This window comes from Myxocyprinus asiaticus, chromosome 40 (assembly GCF_019703515.2).
Source record: "Myxocyprinus asiaticus isolate MX2 ecotype Aquarium Trade chromosome 40, UBuf_Myxa_2, whole genome shotgun sequence".
Taxonomy (NCBI): domain Eukaryota; kingdom Metazoa; phylum Chordata; class Actinopteri; order Cypriniformes; family Catostomidae; genus Myxocyprinus; species Myxocyprinus asiaticus.
This window is the reverse complement of record NC_059383.1, coordinates 26,182,501-26,205,800: the sequence shown is the minus strand read 5'-3', so window position 1 is coordinate 26,205,800 and position 23,300 is coordinate 26,182,501. Positions and strand designations below refer to the sequence as shown.

General features: G+C 37.6%; 1 protein-coding gene across 1 annotated transcript in view; it reads right to left on the bottom strand.

Annotated features, from left to right (window-relative positions):
• The window catches only part of LOC127431301 (malignant fibrous histiocytoma-amplified sequence 1 homolog), a 39,091-nt gene that overhangs the window by 5,780 nt on the left and 10,011 nt on the right, over nucleotides 1-23,300 (bottom strand). The gene's annotated exons all lie outside the window — the stretch shown is intronic.

Genomic DNA, 23,300 nt, shown 5'->3' with positions numbered 1-23,300 from the left:
TCTTACACTAAAGGATGAAAACATTTATTTATCATATAAAACTCATCAACCCTCTGAAATCATCTGAAGCAGTTCCCACTACAATTTGGAAGAGCATCCTTATGCATTTAAGAATTGGATTATGACAGCTCCTCTGTTGAGCAAAACCTGATGGTGAGGAAGCTTAAAGGAATCGTTCACCTAAAAATGAAAATTCTTTCATAATTTACTCACCCTCATGCCACAGATGTGCATGACATTCTTTCTTCTGCTGAACACAAACTAAAACACAAATCTGTTTTTTGGTGATTTGCATTCTTTGTGTATATCACCACCTACTGGGCTGTTGTGTAACTATTATTTATTTATCCCTTTTTTCTTCTGCTCCCTGCCCAGTAGGTGGGGATATGAAAGGAGGATGCGAATTGGCAAAAAACAGAAGAAGAACTTGGTCCTCTCGTGAGCACGCAAAGAAGGGCTGGTTACTGGGATGGCATGAGGGTAAGTAAATGATGAGAGAATTTTCATTTTTGGGTGAACTATACCTTTAAAGACTCTTAATTGATGTCCACCGCACAAAAACAAGAGCGTGAAATCCAGTCTAAGTGGCCTAAATGATAAGAGAGTCATCCATGCCTATAAGTAGAGACTTGTAATGAAGGATTCCAGTGTCCTAGTCAGCAAGACAGAAAGCAAATGGCTCACTCCGAGTACTTAAGGGGATCAGCCCCACCGCAAGAAGGCAAAGCATTACATCATGTGTCAGTCCAAGAGATAAGAGTGCAGAAGTCAGACTATTGGTTCTGTCATTCTGTGAGATTCTGTGAGCAGAGCTCCATATGAACAGTGCTTGCCCTGTAGATTCTTTACCAAACAATCTAAGTGACTTTGAATCAAGAGCCAAAATTCTTTGATGATTTGTATAATATCGTGATGCATTTTCATTAATGATATAAACAGGAAAACAATGGAGATAAGACAAAGTAAGCCTTGCTCACTGTTGTTACATACTGTAACATCTGCATGTTAATCTCTCATGTTAAAATGATCTCAGTATTTGAAATAGGATTGGTCCGTGTGTGACTTTTAGTCCAAAAGGACTTGAATAGTGTACATACAGTGGCCCCAAAAAATGTATATGGACACTTAAGTTACGCTTAAAAATGTTTGAGTGGTATTACATTACAAAACAATCTGCAAACCAAGTGGCATCTGCAAACAAATAATACAAGAACTTTTTTTACAACTAAATCCAATTGTGCTATTTTTACATTTACTTTAAACCGACTGGTTTAACTTTCACAAGGCATTACTTTCCCATATTTGCATGTTTGGTACACCCTATGTAAAGACATAAGAAACTGCCAATTTATTTTTAAGCTGAACGTTTGATACTTTGATAACGCAGCAGCATAAGTTACGTTTATAGATGGAAGATCAAATATTCCCTCTGTGTATCTAATTTAAATTCATTTCGACTAGCATACTTTGTTGATGGTCCTTGGGTGTACAAGAGCAATGGAGGGTTAAGAGAAATGTGTTTGTGCAGTCTTTTATTTAAAATAAAAACCACTTGGTGTCTAATGCAATGACACTCATACTTCAAGTGTGTTTTACGTTTCAAATGCTTGTTTGGGCCACAGTAGATTCTTTTATTTGTGACCTGAGGTCAGCTTGCATAATGTTTGCACACCACAGTAGATTCAGAAAAACCTGATCCATATTAATTAGGCACTGTAGCGAGACATCTCCCCCATTTGCAGGGAAGCTCTCCACACAATGTGCAAATTATGTCAAAGCTGTTTAACAATGCAATTTCCAGACAAATGATCTGTAATTAGCCAAAAATCTAGCCTTAGATTAGACAAATTTTGAAATTTCCTGGGAAAACACAAATCAAAACGCCAATCAAGGCTTAGTTATGTGTTAACGCTAAGGCAAAACAACTGCTTACATCATGGCACCACATCACAAGCCCTGCATTGCCCCCTGGCACAACGGCCTGACTGGTATACCACTTACAGTATGCCATTAACCCTATTGATTTCTGCTCCCTCTTTTATTGTAAATAAAGGAGGCATTCCACTAGACCGAATCAGGCCGCTCAGCTGAAAGATCAAGGCCAACAAAACAGCCACAGCAACTGGAGTGATCCGAGATTACCGAACACTTGTCATCATTTACAACACAGTGACTGTGAAAAGTCTTATTGTTCATTCTACATTTATTCATTGAAAACCGTGATTACAAAATCTGTTGCTAGCCCCTTACAGCTCATGAGCTGAGAGTGAAGGTGAGTATTCTTGCTGATTCATACACTAGTTATTATTACGTGCTCCTCCTCAAACGCTCATTAACCACAAATCACATTAAGTATCGGTTGAGACAAGCGACAGCAACAAGACAAAATAATCTGCCATTTTCTGTCTTGCTCCAAGACTTTTGCCCTTAATAACATTTCCAGGTGCATTCTTGCACTTAGGCCTGTTTGTTCCACTGCTAGACTCTCTATTCCGGCATCAACGTACATTTTGTTCTTTCTCTCTGAAATGCATTAACACTATCCTGTAGTGTTGGGTTCGAGTCCACCTTAGTCGAGTCCGAGTCAAGTCCGAGTCTTTAAACAATGGAGTACGAGTCGAGTCCGAGTCCAAAAGGGGCCGAGTCTAACTCGAGACCGAGTCCAGAACAGGCCGAGTCTGAATGAATCTGTTCATGAATCTGAATTAATATTGTAACCATTAACTCAACATAAATATTTTAAGCTTATTTTAACCTTCGCAACTAAGAAAAACAATGTGTCAATATAAATGCAACAAAAACACCTCTGTTGCATTTCATATTCACATTTTATGATTAGTATTCTGCTGAACAAGTTTCAAAGTGGTTTCAGAATGAAAGCATATTCTTTAGGTGTATGAAGACAAAACTGTCCTTCAACACACTTCTTGAGTTCTGTTGACTTTTTCAAAAATTTTTTGATTTTTTCCCCTCCACTCAAACATAGACTAAAGAAAGTGAATGATGCGATTAGTCATTACAACCAGAGTTATTATTATTTAGAATTTTAATTTAGTAGAAAAAAAAATTACCTGCCCCATTTTTTCTACTTCATTTTCAATTTGTCCATTCAGTTTAGTTTAGTTTGATATTATTAAAATTATGGGTGAAATACATGTAATGTAATTAATTAAATATATTTAATGTGTTAAATACATTTAATAAATGGTCATTTTAAAACATTTAATAATGCCCATAAAATTAAACAGAAAATAAATTCAGAAAAGATGAGATACCATTAGAAATGTATTTTTATTCTACTACACTTCACACTTTTCAGTCTCCTGTGTCCAGGTATAGCCTACTTCCCTAAAGTTAAGGGCGTTTTCACACCTAGTTAGTTTGATAACTCCAAGCGCTCTCAGAGCGGTATAACCTGTATATGTGAACAACCCAAATGGTCTCAGACCCCCCTAAAAGGACCCAAAATCAAACCGTGCTCAGACCACCTCCTGAGTACGGTTTGTTTGTGGGTCCTTTTGTGGTTCGATTTATTTTTTGCGATGTGAAAGCAAAGAGGTACCACATATGGGAATTTTAAGTGAATACAGATATACCATGATTACCATAACATGTTTTTGTGTCTCATATTCCGTTCTTGTTGTATTATTTGAGCACCTAAAATGAACAGACCAGCCACATTCAGAGCAGAGCAGCGCATTAAGATGAACAGCTTTAAAGTGCTCCGATGGGCGTACCGTCAACGGAGGTTCGCGCCAAACTCCCACAAAAATACAAGTGAGGATTTTTATAGTTTCACTTTAATTTTATTTGTGCAATGGCAAATGTTCTTGGCTCATACACACAATGTAAGCGAAACGCAGGAGGAGACGCTTGCTTGCTCCATTACTCTTGAGAGATAAAGAAATATATTTTCAAATGCACATAAAAATTCAAATATTTTCCTTCATGCGAAATAAGGGCTTGTAGGTTTTATCGGAGAGCCTTAACATAACGTGAAAGAGTGAAGAATTTAGGACAGAAATACAGTATACATTACTATTGCAGAATGTAATATAATTGGAGGTGTTGTCTGGTTTCATAAATCATATAACATAAAATATTACTTTTTGTAATTCTATCCCTGTGCAATCATTTTTAATGAAAAATTCTATATTCTTTAAAGCCTTAAAATTAATTATATAGCCTAATTTTATTATATGATTTCAAGTTAAATGTCAATAAATTACTACTTAAGGTGTAGGCATATCTGTAATAAGCATACGTGAACCTGAAGTAGTATGACAATTTGTATGACAATTGCTTATAATAAATCCTGACAGCCCTAGCTGCAATGGGGTCTGAGTTCTTAAGGAGCTGTGGTGTTAACAGCAAGGGGTCTGAGACCACATTAATGTGAAGAGCACCAAAAAAAGAAACTGGGTCCACATTTAAGTCCACTTACATTGTGAACACCAAAAGCACTGAGGTCATTTGAGGTTGGTTCCCTTTCTGGTTCACTTTAGCCAAACTGGGTTTGGTTCACTTAAAACGTACTATACACTGACGGCCAAAAGTTTGGAATAATGTACAGATTTTGCTGTTTCAGGAGGAAATTGGTACTTTAATTCACCAAAGTGGCATTCAACTGATCACAAAGTATAGTCAGGACATTACTGATGTAAAAAACAGCACCATCACTATTTGAAAAAAGTCATTTTTGATCAAATCTAGACAGGCCCCATTTCCAGCAGCCATCACTCCAACAATTTATCCTTGAGTAATCATGCTAATCTGCTAATTTGATACTAGAAAATCACTTGCCATTATATCAAACACAGCTGAAAGCTATTTGGTTTGTTAAATGAAGCTTAACATTGTCTTTGTGTTTGCTTTTGAGTTGCCACAGTATGCAAAAGACCGGCACGACTTAAGGTCAATATTAGGTCAGAAATGGCAAAAAAGAAACAGCTTTCTCTAGAAACTCGTCAGTGAAGATTTCATTCAAAGGTGTACACTACAGTCTTCAAAGACAAAGGAAAACTGGCTCTAACAAGGACAGAAAGAGATGTGTCTGATGTAAGTACATCAGAATCTCTAGTTTGAGAAATAGACACCTCACATGTCCTCAGCTGACAGCTTCATTGAATTCTACCTGCTCAACACCAGTTTCATGTACAACAGTAAAGAGAAGACTCAGGGGTGCAGGCCTTATGGGAAGAATTGCAAAGAAAAAGACACTTTTGAAACAGAACAACAAAAATAAAAGGTTAGAGTGGGCAAAGAAACACAGACATTGGACAACAGATAATTGAAAAAGAGTGTTATGGATCTTAACCCCATTGAGCTTTTGTGGGATCAGCTAGACTGTAAGGTGCGTGAGAAGTGCCCGACTAGACAGCCACATCTATGCCAAGTGCTACAGGAAGTGTGGGCTGAAATGTCACCTGAGTATCGGGACAAAAAGACAGCTAGAATGCCAAGGATCTGCAAAGCTGTCATTGCTGCACATGGAGGATTTTTTGATGAGAACACTGAAGTAGTTTAAGTTTTTTTTTTTTTTTAAATTGTAATGGTAATTCTTTACGTTATTAATATTCTGACTATACATTGTGATCAGTTGAATGCCACTTTGGTGAATAATAGTACCAGTTTCTTTCCATAAGAGCAAAATCTGTACATTATTCCAAACTTTTGGCCACCAGTGTATGTGAAACCACCCTAAGATCACATTTTTTATGACAAACTCTCCTTGAGCTGACGTTTCGTTCTTTTCACATTATATTTAGTATGGATAATAGGTGAATAGAGACTTCTCCCCTCACTTGTGTTCTTCATTGTATTTTCTACATTTTTTGCCATTGAAACACAAGCGCCAAATATACAGGTAACACACAGAGGTTGGACTACAAATATGTGACGGACTGAGTTGTACAATTTCCATGGTCTATTTCATCCGTCATATTAGTTTAAATATCCCTAATATGTAGCATATTTGATTTTGTCTCAATATAGTCAACATTTTCAGCTAGAAATGGCTTTGCGTAGTAACGCGAGTCTGATAAAACATTTGTTCTATTTAATAATTTGCAGAGTTGGGGAACGTACTTTTAAAAGTGTATTTATATTATTGATGTTTCTGGATGAGAGTGGCAGAGCACGTCTGGCAGAAAGTACTTTGAAAGAGTGCACGCTGCTGCTGCTATCAGCCAGAATAATCACAAGTAAGGACATATACGCGTGAAAATTGATGTGCAGTATCAAATTCACAGAATGTGTGATAATACTAACTGTAGAGAGCACATCATTATGAAGACAAAGCCAATGTTACGTTATTTGTTTGCTTGTTTGTTTGTCATTGCATCAGAAATGCCATGGACTCTGAAAAAGTCCTAAAGGTGAGTCTGAGTCAAGTCAGAGTAAAAATGCAACCGAGTCCGTGACAAGTCCAAGTCCATTAAAATTGGACTCATGACTCAGACTCGAGTCCGAGTCCGAACTCGAGTACCCAACTAGCTTAAAAGTTAAACTGTACATTGTAGGACTCCCCAACAAAAGCTTTGTACTTGTTTCAATACCACCTTAAAGGGATAGTTTACCCAAAAATAAAAATTATGTTATCATTTACAACATCATTTACTTGTTACAAACCCATATGACTTTCTTTCTTCAGTGGAACACGAAAGGAGATAAAGTGCCGTATGTTACTCTCAGTCACAATTCACTTTCATTGCATCTTTTTTCCATACAATGAAAGTGAATGGTGACTGAGGCTGTCATTCTTCCAACACTCCAAAAAATAATTGTAAGATTTACGCATTTCAATTTTTATAACAAAATTCCATTAAATTCAATTTAGAGTAATCTTTAATAATATAAAATAAATAAATATATTAAGTTTTCTTAATCTGGTTAAACATTACACAATTCACTTTGATGGAATTTTATGAAATTGAAATGCATTAATCTTAAAAATGGGCTAAAAAAAAAAAATCTTGAGAGGAACTCATTTTGTGCTCCACAGAAGAAATTAAGTCATATGGATTTGAAACAACATGAGGGAGAGTGCATGATGACAGAATATACATTTTTGGATGAACTATCCCTTTAAAACAATCTGAATTTAAGCAAGGCTTGCTAACAGGTTTTATCGAAAAAAAGCAAAAGTCATTGCTCAACTATGACTTCTGTAGACTGTACATTTAGATGTCTCTGTGGGTTTAAGGGTAAAATAAGACATTTCATTGCAAAAACTTTAATTCTCCTTTAAAATCCAGAATGAAAATTAAGTAATGTGCAGCAGCTACACAGCTGCTATGTCAATATTATTATCACACAGAGATAGGTGCTTTCAAATTTGTAAAATAGGGAAGTACATGTACAGTTTGTAATAAGTCAATAACAGTACTGTTTCGCATTAATCAAGTATACATTACGACTGGGTCATGTATACTTGGACATACAGATGAAGACTAGCTGTAAACATACTGTAAACATACAGTATTATAATGTAAACATACTGTATCCTATAGAATTTTTATTTTGTATTTATTTATTTATTTATTTTGCAGCAGGAAAGACCCTACACCACTAAAACATAATTATAGGTTAATCAAACAGCTGCATAAAATGCTTTCTCATACAGTAACTAATAGAGTGTTAGTATGAGAGAAAATCTCATACATAATTTCATTTCTGCATCTCCATGAAAACATGGTCTTTATAGTGCATGACAAAAGAACTTGAAGTGCTTATCAAGTTACAAAATGTCCCCAAGCTCTCAGCATTATTGAAATTCTTCTCCTTAATGGAAAGATTTAATGAGTGATGTAAACAGCTCAGGTAGATAAGGGGGTTCTGGGGGTGGACACAACTTGCTGCACAATTGCACTGCAGGACTTCACCTAAACCCCCCTGCCCCCACATCCTGTTCCTTCATAACCTTGAAGCTTTCTAAACATGGTTTACAGGTCATAGATCTTGCCAGCTGTTTGAAGTCAGAGGATCAACAATGCAGGCTTGAGGGAATTTTAAACCCTGATGAGCATCCGGAGTGACAATGTTGGCATGGTGTCAATGTTAGATTAGTTGGCCTGTTTCAATCCACAGGTGTTAATTATTGAGAGCCATGATGCAGAATAACAGTGAAGAGTCTACTTTCACTTTTTCCTTTGAGTTTTCTGTGCAACCGTTGATGGAAACTGCCACTGCATTATATACAGTACTGTACAAAAGTTTTAGGCACTTGTGAAAAATGTTGCATAGTGAGGATGTCTTCAAAAATAATGACATAAATAGTTTTCATTTATCACTTAATGTCATACAAATTCCAGTAAACATAAAAAAGCTAAATCAATATTCGGTGTGACCACCTTTGCCTTTAAAACAGCCCCAATTCTCCTAGGTACACCTGGACACGGTTTTTCTTGGTTGTTGGCAGATAGGATGTTCCAAGCTTTTTGGAGAATTCACCACAGTTCTTCTATCTATTTAGGCTGTCTCAATTGCTTCTGTCTCTTTACGTAATCTCAGACTGACACGATGTTCAGTCGGGGGCTTTTTGGGGGCCATGACATCTGTTGTAGGGCTCCCTGTACTTCTATTCTAATTTTTTCTATTTGCAAAAGTAATGTTTGGGAGTCTAACATTTATATTTCCTATTGACACACTAAAGCTGAAGATATAAATAACCATCTTAAGACAAATGCTTTTGTGAAACATCTTATGTGCCTAAGACTTTTGCACAGTACTGTAAATTAATTATTTCCCCATGTCAGTCTTCTAATGTGGCATATCTCCAAAAAAAATAAATAAAAAATAAAACCCTCTCTATACAGCACATAATGATAAAATCGAGTGTGACTTATTGCTTTACATGTCTGTTAGATGGCCCTACCTGTCTAAGTGGGCAATTCTTGGCAAATTTAAGCTGCAATATAGTCCAGACCGTTGCTGTTTAAGGTCTGGCTACGCAAGACTATAGACCCCGTTTACACCTGGTTTTAAGATGCATCTCGGGTGGTCGCTGTTTATACCTGGTCAATTAAATGCGTCTCCTGTGACCACTTGTGTTCGTATTTCAATGGGAGGGTGTCTGTTTCATGGCAACATAGCCTACATCAATCACTATGTCTGCATGAAAATACACCACCAAAAATTATAAAAGACAAAAGGGCAAAAAAAAAAAAAAGGCACACTCTCTCAGATACAGTTGAAATTTAATCTAAGCACAAAATCAACATCTCAAGCAGAATTATCCATTATTTTAGTGAAGTACCTATATTAAAGAAGCTTCAGAATGTTTGTGCTTCTCATCTGTGTTGATATCGGACACACTAAAGAAGACACGTAAAGTTCTTGTGCATGTTTATGTTTCCGATTTTTACAATTTTCAGAGCGGACAGTTATTTCCTTTTAAAGCCAATCATAACAGGCAAAGTTTAAACTCTTGTTTTAGAGCAGCAATTGATTGACAAGTGATGGGTGGCGCTTCGCTGCTGTCCATGACTCATTCAGGACGAATTACAGTTTGCACCTCATCAGTATTTAGTGCGGATCACATGTAACCAGATCACCAAAAATGCATCTTAATAGCAGGTGTAAACGGGGTCTATGTGATCCGCAACTAGTGGGAGAACAACTCCTAATACACACACTCACTGTCAACATAGTTATGATTTTGCAAGAAACCAATTACCTATGTGCACTCTGGGATTCATATTTCTATATATAATGTCAAAGTGTTCATATCTCCACTCACTGAACTGAAATGCCCTCCACTGTCACCTACCAAGCAAAAACAGACACTTCTGCTCTTGCAAAAACAGGCCGAACACAGCCACCCAACACCTTTAGAAAGGCCACAGCTTTTCTATAATGAAAATGAGGACTAATCTTCTTACACACAATTCACACAGTCATTAACAAAAGATAAACCTGTCCTTCGCCTGGAGGCAGGGAGGACAAAGAACATAACCTAGAGAGAATTACTTGCCAGCACAATAAAGTTCCAAACCCAGTGTCTATAAACACAAAAAGTTTTTTAGACACAAACACGCAAGCCTGCAGATCGCTTCTGTTTAAACATCCTGAACTCTTTGGGACAGGAAGCAGCAAAGACAATGAAACAATGACACAGGTTTTCAAAACAAAGCGCACTGTTGCTACACTCACACAGAATGTCTAGCTTTGTGTCCACTCCTACAGTCTATTGCCCATATTTAAGATCCTTGCATTCCAATGACACATTCTGCACTCTCACATTTTTCTTCATCGGCACTAAACAATATCTTAGCTACCCCAAAATTAGAATTCTTTCGTCATTTACTTACCCTCATATTGTTCTAAATCAGTATGACTTTCTTTCGTGAAACACAAAAAGGAGAAACAGTGCATTCAGAAAGTATTCAGACCCCTTCATTTTTTTTTCAAAAGAAATTTGTTGCAGCCTTATACTAAAATGCTTTAAAAAAAAAAAAAAAAAAAAACACATCAATCTACACTCCATACCCCATAATGACAAAGCAAAAGCCAGATTTTTGATAACTTTGCAAATTTATTAAAAAGAAAAAACTGAAATATCACACTGACATAAGTATTCAGACCCTTTGCTATGACACTTGAAATGTACATTTCTCTGGATCATCTCTGAGATGTTTCTACATTTTGATTGGAGTCCACCTGTGGCAAATTCAATTGATTGGACATGATTTGGAATGACACATACCTATGAGGTTTCACAGCTGAAAATGCATATCAGAGCAAAAACCAAGCCAAAGGAACTGCCTGAAGAGCTCAGAGAGAGGATTGTGTCGAGGCACAGATCTGGGGATGGCTAAAAAAAACAACAAAAAAAAAAAAAACAATTGACTGCATTGAAGGTTCCCAAGAGCACAGTGGCCTCCATGTTTGGAATAACCAGGACTTCCTAGAGCTGGCCGCCCGGCCAAACTGAGCAATCAGGGGAGAAGGGCCTTTGTAAGAGAGGTGACCAAGAACCCGATGGTCACTCAGGTTGAGCTCCAGAGATCATGTGTGGAGATGAGAGAAACTTGCAGAAGTACAACCATCACTGCAACACTCCACCGATCTGGGCTTTATGGCAGAGTGGCCGGGCGGAAGCCTCTCCTTAGTGCAAGACACATGAAAGCCTGCTTGGAATTTGCAAAAAAGCACCTAAAGGACTCTCAGACTGTGAGAAACTAGATTTTCTGATCTGATGAAACAAAGATTATACTGTTTCATGTCTGGAGGAAACCAGGCTCATCACCTGCACACTACCATCCCATTGGTGAAGCATGGTGATGGTAGCATCATGCTGTGGGGGTGTTTTTCAGCAACAGGGACTGGGGGACTGGTCAAGGTTGAAGGAGAGCTGAACGCAGCACAATACAGAGATATCCTTAATAAAAAACCTGTTACAGAGCATTCAGGACCTCAGACTGGGCCAAAGGTTCACCTTCCAACAGGACAATGACCCTAAGCACACAGCCAAAACAACACAAGAGTGGCTTAGAGACAACTCTGTGAATGTCCTTGAGTGGCCCAGCCAGAGCCCGGACTTGAACCCAATCAAACATCTCTGGAGAAAATGGCTGTCCACCGACGGACAATTTTGACCCATTTTATGATAGCTAAGTGAAAATCATACATACAATTGTTTAGACAAGTAATTAACACCTCTCTCCCCATGAGCAATAGTACTGATGCTTGTCTTAACAACCAAAACTAATGATTTTTGTGTACTGCAAGACAAATTCTGAATTTCAGACCATTTATGCAACTGTAAAATCCTATTAAGACTGTAAGTGTAATAAAAATAATTTATTTTTGGATTTTAAGACCCAAGCTTCCATTGGACTGTGTGTCTGCATGTTGAATTAGTAACCAGGGTAGAGTACATTCACTGAGAGTCCTCCCAACACATACTAACCACAAAATACACATAAAAGGACAAAAGCTTATTTAGTTGCATCTCAGATATTTTCCAAAGTCTTTACCTTTAGCACATACATGCTGTGACTTGTTCGGCAACCCTTTGTGAAGTCTGAAATCTGGATCAAAGACATCCTATAATGCTTCATCATTTTCAAGAGTGTCCAGAGGATGTGCATTCAAAAAGGTATTGCCAAAACAAACTGCCTCTTGAATTAACGGTATATAGCTAAAATAGAGTTTGTCATGCAGAAGTTCTGCTTGACTTATTAAAATTTCAAAGCATTTACATTTACACATTTGGCAGACGCTTTTATCCAAAGCGACTTACAGTGCACTTATTGCAGGGACAATCCCCCCGGAGCAACCTGGAGTTAAGTCCCTTGCTCAAGGACAAAATGGTGGTGGCTGTGGGGATCAAACCAGCAATGTTCTGATTACCAGTTACGTGCTTTAGCCCACTACGCCACCACCACTCCCAAATACTGTCTAGGAAGACAGCTCAAAAGGTTTTAAAGGTGAAGTGTGTAAATTCTGTGCCACTAAGCGGCACCAAATGGGACTGCAAAAATAACAATTGTTTTCTAACAGGTGCCATTGGTCGACAAATAGTTCCACCCCATTGGATAAGATAATGTAGCTTTGTCAGGCTGGTTGGTATGCTAAAACAAACAAGGCAAATATTTTGATATAGCCACTGAGCCACAGTGTTTACACTTTTCGGGGAACTCAACCTATAATTTGTCTGAAGGGAAAACTGGCAATGGGCAGCGAGTCTTATATGGTGTCACGTATGGTGGTACATTATATAGCATTCATTTCCCAGTGTTTGACCTTTATCAGTGTGCTGGATTGTAAACACTGATCAGGCAGTGCTGCGGTATGAACAGCAGGATGAAGTGTGAGCAGACAATCGGGAGTATGAAATGCAAAGGCCAGAGACTTGATCAGAGGATTATCGCTCGAGTGATAAAAGCAAAAAGCACATCAATAAGTGATTCAGGGTCATCAACCCACATGCATGCTTACACACACATATGCACACAGCTTGTGCTGATATAGAAATAGACATAAGTCATTACTTAAAGGAATAGTTCACCCAAAAATCATAATTCTCTCATTCTGTAATTCTCTCATTTTTGGGTGAACTCTTTAAGGACAACTTAACACCAAAAATGGCTTTTTGCTATTTTCAATACATGTTGTATTGTACTTTTATTGCACACAAATCATCAGAGCATGTTACTCTGAAGAGAAAAAATAAATAAAAAAAGTAAAAAAAAAGAGATATTCATGATCTTTTATCAAATGTAAAATATGTAATTTCAGCTCCACTAGTAGCACAACAGAATAGCAAGTACTTTGTTTTCAAACACTACCCCTTGTCCATCATTGGTCATTCAAACAGGTAGGCCTGCCCAAAGCAGCTTACTTTAAGTATGTATTTCTGTGCATTAAACTGGAATAGGAGAAATTATTTTAACTTGTATGCAGAAAAAATAAACAATTGCACACAACAGTTTCCAAATGTAAAAACATTCTCCACTTTGAAACAACTTTTCTGCTGAAGCAACCAAGGCAACAATGGTGGAGAAAAATAATAATAATTAATAATATCATATTTTAACTTTTCATGATCCAAAAATCCAAGTGGATAAGATCAAGCCAGCTCTATATCCCGTTTCATTCGAAAATACTTTGCTTCAAGTCAGAAGCGCTGCAAATGCTGTGTTACATATTCTTTAAACAATGGTGAGCCATTCCTTAAAAACTATGTGTTAAATAATATGAATTGAAACAGAAATGCATACTAATTATGAATCAGCATCCATTAATTTTTCACTTCCACAACTACAACAATAGAATTCAACAAAAAACATTGATGTAAACACATGAGCCACACGTGCATGCATTCATCGGCACACGGCCAGAGCTTAACAGCCGTCTGGCTTCAGATGTCTCAGTCAGAGCCTTGTGTCCTGATGAGATTTCCATGCTGCTGTCTGCTCTGCTGAAAAAGCCAAGTTAGAAGTGAATCCCTATTAAACGCATGCTCAGTGTTTTAAGAAATATGTCATTGAAGACCCCTGAGTATTCAGAGCTTAAAAGGACAGTTCACCCAAAAATGAAAATCCTGTCATCATTTACTCACCCTCATGTCATATCAAACTCATATAACTAACTTTCTTCTGTGGAACACAAAAGGAGATGTTACGCAGAATGGCAGCCTCAGTCACCATTCACTTTAATTGTATGGAAAATAAAAAGATGCAATTAAAGTGAATAGTGACTGAAAAATAAAAGAGTCATGGAAAAAAGTCACAAGTACAACATGTACATGGCATAATTTATGATTTTTAGGTGAACTATCCCTTTAAATTAGAGGTGTGCTAAAGGCCAGGAAGAATCATTATTATTTACAAATATGTAAAACACAAGAGTGATTGTGATCGAATCAGCAAACATTGGCAAACAGACCCATTCATTAACCATGGGGTGGGTCAATCTGGTTACACATTTCATAAATCACTATGGCCTAGCTCAGTTTCCACAGCAACAGACAAGTTAACACACTCTTAATATGGCATTACTGTCTAGTATTGTTTGTAATCAAGGAAAACATTTAACACCTACAGTTAATCAAACATGTGCAGTGAGGGTATTTTGCTCATCTTCCCGCCGCCACTGTGGTGGACAAACTGTATAACATCTCGGATTGTAATTTTGAAAAGGGCTCTTTCACTCATGGGTATTGTTTGAGAAGGTATTTTAATAATAAAAATAGCTGGTAGAAAAAAACAAATCGAGACTTGCTAGTGAGACAGAAGTACAAAAACAGTCATTGGAAGTGTGCGGAAGCACTGACATTGGAGATGTATCACGACTGGGAATAGAAAATGACTCAAATTCAGCACCATCAGACTAAAATCATTTTAGACAATGAGGGGAAATCAACACAAGAAGGGACCATGACCGTTCTCTATCATTCTCTCTCCATAACACTATCAAGGTCTAATTATAACCACACAGTTGGCTCTTGACAGACCCGAGTAGGACTAAGGAATTCGTAAACATTTCTTGAGTACAATTCATCTATTGTCTTCTATTCCTTTCTGTTCTTCTAGCACAAATGATTGACATATCTTTTTCATCTCATTTTATGCCTTGCTTTCTTGTCCCTTTTCTGTTTGTGAACCACACATAGAGAAAGGGCTTAATTTGTGCCCAGATGACACTTACTTTGACATTTTGCATTTAATGGCATGAAGACACAAACAGCACCTGCTAAACTAAAGATTCACTTTGCTTATGGTCCTTTTATTGAGAGTGTATATTAACTAAACATTGGCAATGGAAGAGGGTGAAAACCCCAATTACATCAGCTACACAGAGGGCTGGAAAAGGGTGGGAACGTGGGGGAACAGCATTGCTGTTCAAACTGGCAATGTTAGTTAAGGGAATGAAGAGGATTTCTATCTTTTCTATTATATTGTACATAGACAGCAAAAAGGCTGCTGTAGCTTGATCCCTCATCTTACCGGCTCGAGAGACAGATGTTCACATCTGGTCTGTAATGAGATCATTGACCACATGGCCGTTCACAGAGCCGCTGTCAGTATGTGCTAGCTGACATCACACAGGCAGTTGAATTTGCATTGATTTAGAGATGCAGGAAGCCCCCCGAGAGAAAACCAGAGCTCTCTAAATGGCAAGAGGCTGTATTATAAGCGAGCTGAATTACACTGAAAACCACAGCCCATAACGTTAATCTATAAATGGCCTTACCTTCATTGAGGATGCAAACACCTTTGTAAATGGCTCTGACAATAATTTTAAAATCATATGTATAAGGCTTAAAAAAATAAAATAAAAATAATAATAATAATATATATATCTCATTTAAATAAAATACAAAGCATGAACACATTACAAGTAAGATGCAATTTACCCACACACATCAATGGCGGCTGGTGCTTTTCAAAAGAGGGGAAGCAAAGATGTCGGTCAAAAAATGAGTGTACTCGCATCTTTTTCATTTTTACTATTCATTTCATTATTCTCTGTTGAATTTTATGTTGTTTTTGAGGGGTGGGGATGTTGATCTAGTTAAGCTACTTAAATGTGAGGTCTGCTCTTCTATTTTTTTTTTTCTTTTCTTTTTGCAGGATATTGTCAATTACTGTGTCATACCAGCATGGTTTTTTCTACAGCTGATTGACCATTTTTTTCTCCAGGATCAACAGAGCAAGACTGCTCATTCGATTATGGCCCATTGTGTTGCGGGTGTACGACTTTACTAATATATAAATACAGTGCATCCAGAAAGTACTCACAGTGCTTCACTTTTTCCACATTTTGTTATGTTACAGCCTTATTCCAAAATGGATTGAATTCATTATTTTCCTCAAAATTCTACAAACAATACCCCATAATGACAACGTGAAAGAAGTTTGTTTGAAATCTTTGCAAATTTATAAAAAAAAAAAAAAAAAAAAAATCACATGTACATAAGTATTCACAGCCTTTGCCATGACACTTAAAATTGAGCTCAGGTGCATCCTGTTTCCACTGATCATCCTTGATGTGTTTCTACAACTTGATTGAAGTCCACCTGTGGTAAATTCAGTTGATTGGAGACGATTTGGAAAGGCACACACCTGTCTATATAAGGTCCCACAGTTAACAGTGCATGTCAGAGCACAAACCAAGCCATGAAGTCCAAGGAATTGTCTGTAGACCTTCGAGACAGGATTGTATCGAGGCACAGATCTGGGGAAGGGTATGGAAAAATGTCTGCAGCATTGAAGGTCCCAATGAGCACAGTGGCCTCCATCATCCATAAATGGAAGAAGTTTGGAACCACCAGGACTCTTCCTAGAGCTGGCCGCCTGGTCAAACTGAGTGAGCGGGGGAGAAGGGCCTTAGTCAGGGAGGTGACCAAGAACCCGATGGTCACTCTGACAGAGCTCCAGCATTTCTCTGTGGAGAGAGGAGAACCTTCCAGAAGAACAACCATCTCTGCAGCACTCCACCAATTAGGCCTGTATGGTAGATTGGCCAGATGGAAGCTACTCCTCAGTAAAAGGCACATGACAGCCCGCCTGGAGTTTGCCAAAAGGCACCTGAAGGACTCTCAGACCATGAGAAACAAAGATTGAACTCTTTGGACTGAATGGCAAGTGTCATGTCTGGAGGAAACCAGGCACCGCTCATCACCTGGCCAATACCATCCCTACAGTGAAGCATGGTGGTGGCAGCATCATGCTGTGGGGATGTTTTTCAGCGGCAGGAACTGGGAGACTAGTCAGGATCGAGGGAAAGATGAATGCAGCAATGTACAGAGACATCCTTGATGAAAACCTGCTCCAGAGTGCTCTGGACCTCAGACTGGGGCGAAGGTTCATCTTCCAACAGGACACCGACCCTAAGCACACAGCCAAGATAACAAAGAAGTGGCTCTGGGACAACTCTGTGAATGTCCTTGAGTGGCCCAGCCAGAGCCCAGACTTGAACCCGACTGAACATCTCTGGAGAGATCTGAAAATAGCTGTGCACCAACACTCCCCATCCAACCTGATGGAGCTTGAGAGGTCCTGCAAAGAAGAATGGGAGAAACTGCCCAAAAACAGGTGTGCCAAGCTTGTAGCATCATACTCAAAAAGACTTTAGGCTGTAATTGGTGCCAAAGGTGCTTCAACAAAGTATTGAGCAAAGGCTGTGAATACTTATGTACATGTGATTTATTTCGTTTTTTATTTTTAATAAATTTGCAAAGATTTCAAACAAACTTCTTTCACGTTGTCATTATGGGGTATTGTTTGTAGAATTTTGAGGAAAATAATGAATTTAATCCATTTTGGAATAAGGCTGTAACATAACAAAATGTGGAAAAAGTGAAGCGCTGTGAATACTTTCCGGATGCGCTGTATATTAACTAGTAAAACTTACGGAACAAAAATAAAATACCAAAAAATCAGAACCTCATATTTACAACTTTATTTATAACATATACAAATCCCAATGGCAAAAGATTTATAATCACCAACTGAATTGTTAAATGAACCTACTGAATGACAGTGATTGTGTTTGAATTCGAAATGCTGTCACTCACGTAAATCACCGGTTCAATGATTGGCCATTTGTTAAGTGGTTCAGCCTATTTGAGAGCTCGACCAATCATCCTATAGAGAAGCCAGGTACTTTTTTTCAATACGTTACTTTTATATATGATTTAATTACCAACAAAAGCCGCAACATTTATACATGTACAGCCGTTGCATGACAGCTATCAGGGGGACAAACACTTTTCTACAGCAAAAAATACCACTTGCTCAGCTAATTAATTGTAAGAAAAAGTAACGGTAAGTATCTATCGTGTTACTTTCCATAAATAGAAACCATGCAATACAATTTGTTACTTTTTTAGGCATAACTAAAAGTAACATGTTAATTTAGCGTGTTACGTAGTACATGTTATATAGTACAAGTTACATGGTTCATTTATTTGTTTAATTTTTAAGGCAAATCTTCTATTTGTCTAAGTGATCAGATCATGTTTATAAACATAAGAAACAAACAAAACAAAACATTTTATAAACTGGCAACTTGGTCAATACTTATCTGTTACCTTTACCCTGAAATCACCCTTGAAATCTTAAAATCCACTATATGAGAAAGATGGGCTTGCTCTCAAGTAGTACAAGACCTTTCTTGACCACAGAGCCACCTCTGGAAAGTCACTGGTTTCCAGGAAAAGCAGCATCTCTCCCTTTGGGGAAAGTTCATGCTGCATTCGCATCAAAGGTCGAGGCCGTCCTCACTGCATGTGAGCCTCATCCCTATGGGACAGATCTCTGCAGTTACTTAATCCTCAACAAATGAAACATGCTCCATTAATGCCACGTGAGGAACGCTAATCAATGTTCTCAATTAGGTCAGACTTTCAGACGTGTAATTGCCTTGCTATTATTTTCATTGACCTATGACAAAAACAAATTACATTTTATTTTTAGAATAATATTTTTTTTTTTTCCTGTGTAAGAAAAAACTAAGAAAAAAAGATTTGGGACTCTGGAATCTCTGCACTTCTGCTTTGTCACGAGCAATGTGAGAATCACCAGTGAGTCACCTGATCATGTAAATGTTCATCTTAACCAAAAGCCATGGTATGACTTTTTGGTGCATTTTTATAATTGTGTTAAGAATATTTTCTTGTTTGGGTTGGTTTAGTAGATGCACACTGAGATACAGTAAGTTCTGGATGAAATGTTTCCCAAATAATTGTTATGGGGAACAATCATTAATGATTCAATTCTTCAAAGAAGAGGCTTTAACTTTGTTTAAAAGCAGACCCTTCTTAAATATGTCATCAACAAAAGTGCCATTATCTAAAGAAATCCTCAATCTTTCCTAATATTCTTGGCTCTGGCAGAAACAGGACTGATTTCCATCTCAATTTATTTCAGCATAGGGAAAATTTAATTCCTATCAATTAAACCCAATCTGACATGGTTGGATTTGCTGATGACACCATTACAAACCTGTCAACTCATTCTGCCCTGCACCGGTCACACGAATAATGCTGTAGGCTTACAAAGTAGACCTCCAGGAAACACAGTGACATAACAGGATTGGCATCATCTCAGAGATTTATGGTGCTGTGAAATACAGGGTTACATGCTGAAACATGCAAAACAAACATGAAATCATACAGATGGGGAAATGTGGTCAAAGAAGACCAGAGTGTGACTGCTGTGTCCATTTTGCATTTCCCTTATTGATTTGTAACTAGTAGCACCTAATAAACAAGCAAAAAACATAATATTTTATTTCTAGAGCAAATGGTTTTCCACATATGGACAGCGGGACTAAGTTGTGAAATTTTAAGAAATATCAAGCTATAAGAAAGTCTGATTTTTTTCATCAAATAGTTTATTATGTGGCCAGGAGTGTTGGTTATTCATGTTTTTGAGACGTTGTAGACATTACTCTATAACAGGGGTCGGCAACCTATGGCACGCAGAGGGGTAATCACTGGCACGCCAGCAACGGCGAGAGAGGAGTAGATCATTTTATTTATGTGAAATTCCGCACCTGCATTCCAATCTACAGCTTAATGTAATCCTTCCTCATTATCACGCAACATGTTTTCATGAGCTGAATGGGAGGCTAAACAAAAAGTTATAATGTGACGAGCCTGCAGTAGACCCAACAGATATGCTTCATTCAGTCTGCATGGATGACAGCCTACATTCCATGTTTCATTTGGTTCTTTTTGCTTCAGAACAACACATAAGTGGAATTCATCTTTATCAGCATGCAATGCTCGAAAATGATTTTTTTTTTTAAAGTGGCATATCAAACGAGACGCTACTTTTTACAACCAAACAGGTTTCAATCAAAACAAAAAACTTTAACAGAGGCACTATAGTTCCTCGTAGCCATTTTAAGGGACATTTTTAGCTCCTACTTTCAGGTAGGTACTTTTAGGGCAAAGAGGGACTTTGAGAGGTGCTGCAGCCTGTGGTTGGTCAAAAACCTGTACAAATAGCTTTGAGAAATGCAAGTAGTCAGCAGCTGCTATTTGTAAACAAACTTTTAACTGCTAGCATGCTACTTAGGAGGACTGCAATAATTTTTACAATTCATTTAAAAGAAATAACGTAACAAGTTATCCAAAAAGGGTCACCCGTTTCACATATGTGTATACAATGGCAGCCAAAAGTTTGGAATAAATGTACAGATTTAGCTGTTTCTGAAGAAAATTATTTTAATTCCCCAAAGTGGCATTCAACTGATCACAAAGTATAGTCAGGATATTACTGATGTAAAAAAAAAAAAAAAAAAACAGCACCATCACTATTTGAAAAAAGTCATTTTTGATCAAATCTAGACAGGCCCCATTTCCAGCAGCCATCACTCCAACACCTTATCCTTGAGTAATCATGCTAATCTGCTAATTTGGTACTAGAAAATCACTTGCCATTATATCAAACATTATATATGAAAGCTATTTGGTTTGTTAAATGAAGCTTAACATTGTCTTTGTGTTTGCTTTACAGTTGCCACAGTATGCAATAGACTGGCATGACTTAAGGTCAATATTAGGTCAAAAATGAACGGCACTTTTGAAACAGAAAAACAAAAAGAAAAGGTTAGAATGGGCAAAGAATCACAGACATTGGACAACAGATAATTGGAAAAGAGTGTTATGGATCTTAACCCCATTGAGCTTTTGTGGGATCAGCTAGACTGTAAGGTGCGTGAGAAGTGCCCGACAAGACATCTATGGCAAGTGCTACAGGAAGCGTGAGGTGAAATGTCACCTTAGTATCTGGACAAACTGACAGCTAGAATGCCAAGGATCTGCAAAGATGTTATTTTTTTATGAGAACGCTTTGAAGTAGTTTAATGAGTTCTGAACATTGTTTTCAAATTGTAATAGTAATTTTTCACGTTATTAATGTCCTGACTATACATTGTTATCAGTTGAATGCCACTTTGGTGAATAAAAGTACCAATTTCTTTCCATAAGAGAAAAATCTGTACATTATTCCAAACTTTTGGCCGCCAGTGTATGTGTGTGTGCGTGTCTTCTTCAGGAGACGCTTTGAGTTTCCTTGCATCTGAATTGTTTGTACTGTGTGACTACAGAAAATAAAGTGATTTCTGGATTACTATATCGAATTTTACCTGGGATGACAGATATAAATAATCAGATGTTTATCGAGAATGGGTAATTGAACTCTATTATAAACTAAATAGTCATGAAATCTAGTTTACATGAGGGTAGCATTGCATGTCTGTTACTGCGTGGTTAACTTGCATCAAGACCTCTTTTTTAAGTAAATTAGTATTTCAGTACAGTAATTTATTTTGAGCCATAAAAGCCTTTATTGTAAAAGATTGTGTTGATAAATATGTTTATAGTGAATTTTCAACATGCTGTCCGCCTCATCGCTTCTCATACTGAGACTTCGGGACACAGCGTCGCTCATGCGCTCAGTCTAAAACCATAAACTAAAGACACAGGCTGCATCCAAAAACTGAAAAATAGTGCTGCCTTCGGAGGCTGTATAATGAGGTAGGATGAAATAAGGTGCTTTTTAAACTGATCAGAACCAGTTTCCTTAAGAGTTCCATTTAACTAAAAACGCTGTTGTTTAAACCATTAACTAACTAGGCAGCAAGGCAGCTGCCTACATTTTCGGATACAGTCCTATCAAAAGTGTAGCTCCAATCCTGGTGTCCTCCGTGTGTGTTGTTGATTTCGTTATTTTTGTTGCTACTGAATTGCACATGCCAACAATATCAGAAGAAAAATGGTCGATACTGGATGACGTCACTACAGGGGTTACTTTTGCGAGTACGAATGCAAGACGGAAAAAAAAAAATCTCCCCAGGTGTCCCGTTCCTCGCAAGAGTACTCATCTAGAAAGTTACTAAAGGAAATGTACCGGGACTGGAGGTGGGAAAGGGCCTTTTATTTTTTTTGGAACCCTGACAACTTGAATATTATATTATTGTAATATTATATTGATTATTATTAGTAGTAGTAGTAGTATCATAATTTCTTACTATTATACAATAGTAATACTTTTCTTTAATAAAACCTGAACTTGCACGGGGCATTGCTATGCGATCCTGTTAAACCAAAGAGTTCTAAACAGTCAAGCTTTTATTTTGGCGACTTCTGCATGAAGAGTTTGTGTGTCAGAATTCACAACAGCTGTATAATGCGCTCCTCATCTGAACTTCCTTTACTCCTCTGGCCACAAACACCCGGTGCCATGGGGTGTATCATTTGTATTTTTATATTAACTTGTAGCAGCCAAGCACATCTGGAATTATGCAAAAGTGAAATTAAAGTCACTCTGGAGCACTTTAAAATGACACGCTCAGCGCACTTAAGCAAACGGAATTGAACTTGGAGCCATCTGTTACTCTGAGCACGAGAAGGAATTGTGGAATACAGAACAGCTCCAAAAACATTGTAATAAAGCATTAAAACAATACAGACAGGACAGAGCAGCATGAGCAGACTAATTATTTATTTTATTAAATCGCAGCCTTTTACGGTTTGACAATCGCACAAGATCATATCACAACTTCAATTATTTGTGTGTCCCTAACTGGGGCCATCTAATTACCCCAAATCACCACATAAAAGTAACATAAAAGTGCTCCATATCACTTGTGTGTTAAATTCCAAGTCTTCTGAGGCACTATGGCAGCTTTATGTCAGGAACAGACCAAAATATCAAAGGGTGAGTAAATAATGACAGAATTTTCATTTTGAGTGAACTATTCATTTAACTACTGTAACACACACAATTACAGAAATTTCACCAAAATCTGCCAAGAAATTGGGAGATTAGATTTTTCGA